The sequence below is a fragment of the Empidonax traillii genome, unplaced genomic scaffold (genome assembly GCF_003031625.1).
Source record: "Empidonax traillii isolate 1590-97213 ecotype Southwest subspecies unplaced genomic scaffold, ASM303162v1 scaffold821:size279169, whole genome shotgun sequence".
NCBI lineage: Eukaryota > Metazoa > Chordata > Aves > Passeriformes > Tyrannidae > Empidonax > Empidonax traillii.
In genome coordinates this window covers 41441-48314 of record NW_020956014.1, presented here as the reverse complement: position 1 = coordinate 48314, position 6874 = coordinate 41441, and the positions used below count along the sequence as shown (strand labels likewise).

Below are 6874 nucleotides of genomic sequence, written 5' to 3'. Positions count from 1 at the left end.
GGTAACAGTTTTCTGATTTATCAAACCTAAACCAATTCCAAAAACTAGAAGCTTGTGCTCTTTATCATTCCCTTCAATCATCCTGTCCTCTCCTACCTCTGTGACTGGATGTGATATTGACTGCACTGGATGCATCCCCCCCCCCTTTTTTTTTTTGGTGTTGTCCTTTTATGTCTGTTATTCCCAGGGTTAAATATAAACTGAATTCATAAGAGTAACACAAACAAAAGCAGCCTGGAATGACCTGATTGCCCAGTATGCATCACACTGACAAAAAGACATGAGGTAACCCCATTAATTTAAAAGAAATGATGAAACGATTATAGAAAATGGAGTAGAAGAGGTGTTTGACTTGCAGTTTGATCTGATTATTCAAAAACAGAATATGCTACAATCAAGATAAAGTATCTGCCTGGGAAAACCCTACCCATTTTGCAAACAGAAGGGATGAAATATTGTAAGTCAAAGGGATGCTGATGCATGTGAAGACAAACCATTCAAATTCCAACAGAGCAGCCCAATTTTTACTTGCACTTGAATCATCTGTTTGAAGTTTGTTGTGCAAGTAAATAAACTGCTTGAATCTAGATATTTAAATTCAGATAATTTCTTTTAAACTATTTTATTTAAAAACAAAACAAAACCAAAAACAAACAGGGGAAAAAAAAAAAAAAAAAACCACAACACTGGTATCAGATTTTCACCTTTGGGTTTCAGTTTTCCAGCTTGTAATAAAAGTTCAAGTTTTCCTGTGTCTACCCTTGTCTTGTCCCAGGAAAGGAGTTGTCCCATAGTGCCTCTACCCCGGTGCTGATCCTCTTGGGAGAAGAAGGCTGAAGTGGGAGTTTATGAAGAATTCCAGCTCCTAAATCCAAAGTGAGATTTCTTTTCCCATCTCCAACACACAGCTTTGACACTCCCTCTGCTGCTCTGCTCAGCCAGCGTGTGGGGTCTGTTTTGCCCTGACACAGAAAAACACAGGGAAATTCTATTATCATTTTTCACCCTCACTCTCTCCAGGGCTCAGAGGGAATGCCCCTTCTTCACTTCCTCCTTTTTGTGCATCTCAAGCCATATTTACCAGCAATAAATAACAATACCCCTTCCCATCACTGGTTTGTTCAGTACGTTACATCACCCAGAACCCAACAAACTGCGGCATTTCCTGAAACATAAATTGTTTTTAAAAAATTCAGGCTGGCCAGCTGTTTGGAATCTCCCAGCTAGGAATGCTGCCTTCAGAACCCACACTTGATGCTCCAGCACGGTCTCTGTGTTGCTCACCCATCTGTCCATCTGTCTGCGTGGCGTGTCGCCAGCTCTTAAGTTGGCCCGATCTTTATCCAGGGTACCAAAGCAACACAGATCTGGACTGACAGCCTCAGTAACTGCAAGTGTCACTCCTTGTGCTCGAAGTCCCTCTGCAGTGACAGCACTGCCTTCCTTGCTAGACTGCCATCTCAGGTTGGTATTTCGCTCCCGTCGGCCTTTCGGCTCCGTTTCAGAGAACAACAGAGTGTTATGGATGCAGAGCCACAGAGCTACTACTGAACATAAAATAACAGACCCTGCATTTTTAGATACATCATTTTTGTGTACATAAATGTGCTTCTTCCACTTAGGAGTCCCATATTTCAGGTACACGGACAAGTAGGAAAATTTAATCGTTGTACAATAAGAAAACTCAGTCACAAAACTCCCATGGGACTTATTGTAACAAGATTTTGCCCCTAAAGGTAATTTTGCTAAAGCTGTTTTAAATGAAGCAGGTTAGGACCCAAAATTGCAGTCATTAGTTGAGTAGTACCATGCTCCAAGGAAGTCCCACCAAAATATATGAATTTTTCATAGAGGCATTATCCATTGTGGTTCTGGGAACCGGGTTAAGGTTCTAAGGGCAGTGAGTGTGATTTTTTACTATTTTGCTTTCTTCTGTGTAGTTCAATATATGAATGATCCTGTTGGAGTTGCAGAAGGCTTCTTGTTGGGGCCATCACAATTTATAAATTACTTCCAAAATCCCTGGCTCAGAAGGAGCTTGTTCTCTTCACAAATTCCTCTTAATTTCAGTGGGCATATTTGCTCTGCAACCCTCTCAAAGCAACAAGGCACTGCTTTTTTTGTCTGACATCTGAGTAGTTTATGTCTTAGGTTAAGAAGAGTAAGTACCAGATTGTTATCTCTCAGACAATTGTTATACAGTGAAACACAAAAGTTTAAATCTTTATTCTGGAAATAATTGATTTAGGTCCTTGTTTTCTATGACGACCTGGTTTATGCAGAGTTGATTGTATCAAGAGAGATCTTACACTAACTTTCTATCAGTTAGCATTGTCATTGAACATTTGCATTTAGAGCCTTTTCCATTAAAATAAAAACCTTTAAAAGGAAAAAGTGCCCTATGGAAAGAAAACAGTAAGATAAGATACTTCCATGGGAAAACTGCTGTAAGGCAAAGCTTGCATCACTTCTATGGATGCACCACAGCCTCCTCCATTTAACAGCTTTCATGACACTGAGCAGAGGAGTCAGGGCTGGTTCAGGGAAGGTTTGTTGGGCACCACACGGGCAGTCAGATGGAGTGCAGGGTGTCCCTGTGTCCTTCTGCACTCCAGGCTGCACTGGGGAACAGCATCGGCTGGGCCAGTGTTTTCTACCCTGGCAGGAGCCAGAGATGAGGGCAGGGCTCATTCCCAGCCACCCACACTTATTCTTGGCAAACCAAACCAGCTACAAGAGCTCTGCAAGCTCATTGTACTCCTGTCTGTGGGAGGAAGGCTACAAAAGTGAGACCACTTCAGCACTTCAGGAAATTTCTGAGTCACATACCAAAACCTTCCCGAGCTTAACAGAAAGTTCTTAAAAAAGTATCACTGGTAGGCTGTGCTTTCTGCATAGGGACAAGGTTATAATTAGCCCTGAATAACTATTTCCAAATTTCCCTATTTTCATTCTTTTCATTTTTATGGTTTGTTTTTTTCTTTTTTTTTATTATTAGCTTGCTTGTATGCTCTGTTTCTTTTGTTAGCACAGGGTCTCGCTGAGATTCTTCATCAGATTAAGCTTTAAGAGAAAACACATGCACATCGCAGCTCACAGTTTCTCTGCTGTTTCTGTAGAGAAACAACACAAAATCTGCAGCAGCACAGAGCCATCCTCAACCACCCTCGTCCTCACGCCAGCATTCAGGCTCTGTCAGTCTCCTTCAGGGGCAGTAATAACCTTATAATGGGACCAGAAAGACAAAACTGTCAAATTCTTTCCAAGACAATCTTCCAGGCTCATCACCATAGACAATCATTCCTTTCACTTCTGGAGTAATAGGAAGATTTTAAGCAATATCTTTTGATTTGAGTTGGACTTGAAAAAATGACATAGCTGGGGGCCTTATTTGAAAATGCAACGAGACTGAAATGTAAAGTGCAATTTCCCATGCAGTCTGCTGGGAGAATGAGGCACTTGTCCCAGTTCTCTTAATTGTCTCTGATTGCTGTTTGTGTAGCACAGTCACTTCCTCGTCTTCAAAATCACCTTCAAGGGCTCCAACACTTTTCACTTCACTGTTTTAAATCAAGAAGGGCTAAACGCCCACCCATTCAACCATTATGGCTCTTTTATGTTATTTATGCGGTTTATGCTATTAGGCTTTAAAATTTTGTTTATTTAATTGGCCTTAACAAGTACTTAAGTAACAGGTTTGAGGACACATCAGTGGGACTCGGCACATGTTGATTAAGGTGTGCTTAACCTGACAGTTAATATTTTGCACCATTTTCCCGGCAGCCTGTTACTGTTATGGAAGATGTGCTAATTTTCCCAAAAATGGTTAGAGCTTGATTATTATGTTGGTTCTTTATTCACATGGCTTCATTATTTTGTTGGCTCTGCTCTGTGAGAGATGAAGTAGTGCTATTATTTCTACTCCCAGCTCCTTTCAGTCTCTTGCAATCATTTAGGCACACGTGTGACATTACTCAGATAAGCAATTCTGTTTGCCTTCAATGAGAGTGGGCAGATGAATACACTCTGTAAAATGAGCTGCTTACCTTCAGGGCTGACCACTGGATTTTCTGGCATACTCCTGAGAATAAAAACAAGAAACAGTAAAAATCACAGCTGTACGTCCCACCAAATCTTCTGTGTTTAAGCAAAGAGCTTTCATTCACAAGAGATGTTCTGTCAGCTGGAAGCCCTAGAGCCTCTTTCATGTTTTGGGGGAGCCTGAAGCAGACAGGTAGTTAAAGGAGGAAAAAAAGGTAAGGTATTCACAATGAGTGGAAGCCAGAGGGGCCACTTTGGCCTCTAAAACCAGAAAGTCTGTTTCAGTCTGTGGCTGGAATATTAGAAGCTGGTAGTTCCAATTTAACCGACACAGCAGAAATCCAACTTAGCTTTTTACATCAAATTATTCATGAAAGTCAGCAGGAGCTGGAGATAAACTATTCATTCTGTGCATATCTATGTGAAAGGGACTCTCAGGAGAGCTCCTCAAGGTCCTGCCAAGAAAACAAGCGAAAACATTTTAAGAATGGGAGGAAACATTTATAATTGAAATCACCAACAGCGTACTTTGATTAGTTAATTCTACCAGAATAAAGATGCCACCATCCCTTAGATGAGGAAGGGTGGGCACAAAGGAGAGCAGAGGAGGGTATAAGGGCAGGAGGAAACGTGGCTGTCACCCCAACATATTCTGCCAGCCTGCTTTTAAACATGACACCATGGGACCTCTGATGCTCAAGACCTCCTGACCTGACCAGAGAGTACCCAGGTACACCTGCCACCTCCCTCCTTCACTTCCTCCCTCGCTGTCAAGGTAATACTACAATGTCATCACACCACTGGCAGCTTCTTGTGAAGATGCACCTAAACCAACATCTCCCACTACCCCATAATTATCCAAAGGGTTTCCAAAACCATGCACTGAGTAGCCTTTGGTTCCATAACAGCACAGTTGTAAATGAAAGGCAACTCTGCAGACAGAAGCCATCTCCCTTTTGCCCCTCGTTGCTGGAGAAATAGAAAGTGGAAATGGTGATTTAATGTTGCCTTATTTTTCCGTATCTTTGTGTTGTTATTATTCCAATTACCACAGCAATTCTGTCCGGTCGTGGATCTGAAGGAGCTGACAACAACAGGGAGAAACTACGGATGGGCAAAACCCAGCAGGCCACAGGGAAGGAAATAATAAAATAAGTCCAGTTAGCGTGTGTTTGGGGAGACTCAGGACACTTGCACTTTCACCTCAAAGAAAATAAAACTCCATTAATATTAAAGACAGCTTCAGATCACTCAAGCTAACTTTGTTTTTTCCCCACAAAAAGAAAGTTAATGCCACATAAAATGTGAATTTTCCTTAAAGCCCCTAGTCTAGCAACAAGGAAAGAGAATAAAGATGTGTTTCAGAAGGAAAGTTTTGCTTAAATACAGCATTCAAAATAAATAGTATTAACTGGTTTTTGTTTGCTATCTTAAAGGGGTTTCTTAGCAGTATTGGTGGCAATGGGAAGAAGTCAGGGTTAACTTGGTGGAAACCCCAACCCACACTTAGCTGTTCCCTACTGTAACAGTGAACAAAGGTTTTATTAATATCTTACCCCTCGTTGGGCTCAAAAGTCCCTTTTCAACACAACAGGAGCCTTGAGTCTTCAGTTTGCAGTTCTGTGGAGGAGAACTGTGCCTTCAGATTCGGCATGTTGCTCAGCATTTGCTTACATTTATCCCCTTCAAAAGTTATCTATGAGAAGCAGAGATTTTTCTAAAATACGTATTTTTAAATAAATCACCATGTACCCATAGTGTAAAAAAAAAGCTGGATGTGCTTGCCTCAAACTCTGAGCATCAACCCTATCCCAGTCCAAACCCAAAGTGATTAATTCACTGCCTCTTGAGGACTCACCATACTGCCAGTCCTTGCTCCTCGCTGGATTTAAGATGAGGCATTTTCTGAAGGACGATCTGCTGTCACCTGGCAAGAGGTATTTCAAGACTGAGCATCTAATAGTCACTTTTACAGAGAAGCCTGCAGTTTGCAGTCCTTCACAGCGAGGTGGTGACGGCATCCAAGGCATTCAGACCTCCCTCACAAGCACAATACCCTCTGTTTGACTCGAGCCCTAAGGTCAGCCCTTCTCATGTGTCAAGGTTTCCTAATCCACTTTAATATCCAAACACGTCAGCATTTCCTGATGCATTTTGTGCTTTGCTTCAAGGGCACAAAAGCGTGTTGTGGGAAATGTGTTCCCTTCCTTCATGGAAACAGCCTTTAACCTTGTTCGTGCTCCAAGGAAATGCACCTTTGTGGCCTCAGGGCACCATGAAGAAGCATCCCCTGTGCTTTTTGGGTCCTTTTGAGTGCTTGATCTCACTGAAAAGATGGAAGCAAAGGGATTGGCGTGGTTTTTTTAATGGGACTAAAAAAGATCCCACTTATTTTACACGGATTTATAGTAAATTCAAATTTTTTTTCAAAGCAATAGCAATTTCTCAGCTTTTTCACCGAGGTCTGTGCTTCCAGCTCGTGTTCCAGCTGCTGTAAAACAGGGAATAAAACGGGCTGCTCTCCCACCTCGAGAGGGCACCACGAGACAGCTGAAAAAAAAGGAATGTGAGCAAACAAGCTTTACCTCAGGCACCAAATATTCCTGTCATGAGGATGTTCAATTACAGTAATTAGCAATAATCACATAAGCAACAGGATCTTCCCCTTACCTCCCTTCACCCCTCAGAAGAATGGAGTCTGCTTCATTAAAACCTCCGCTTCCTCCTTAATCCCAGGGACCCGTTCATGGGGGCTTCCTTCAAAAGGAAGGAAAACCGGAGGACCAGGATTCACCAAGGCAGCTTCCCGGTGCTGCTGCCAAGACGCCAGGTC

At 42.1% G+C, this 6874-nt stretch overlaps 1 long non-coding RNA gene across 2 annotated transcripts; it reads right to left on the bottom strand.

The window, feature by feature from the left end:
• Nucleotides 1-912: 912 nt before the first annotated feature.
• On the bottom strand, nucleotides 913-6874 carry LOC114066876. 2 transcript variants are annotated; one of them, XR_003573256.1, is made up of 4 exons: nucleotides 6712-6874; nucleotides 5598-5737; nucleotides 4047-4081; nucleotides 913-962 (listed from the first exon to the last, which is right to left on the bottom strand). It is a non-coding gene; the product is annotated as an uncharacterized LOC114066876 (long non-coding RNA). The 2 variants fall into 2 exon arrangements; XR_003573257.1 differs by having other exon boundaries at nucleotides 951-962; nucleotides 4047-4496.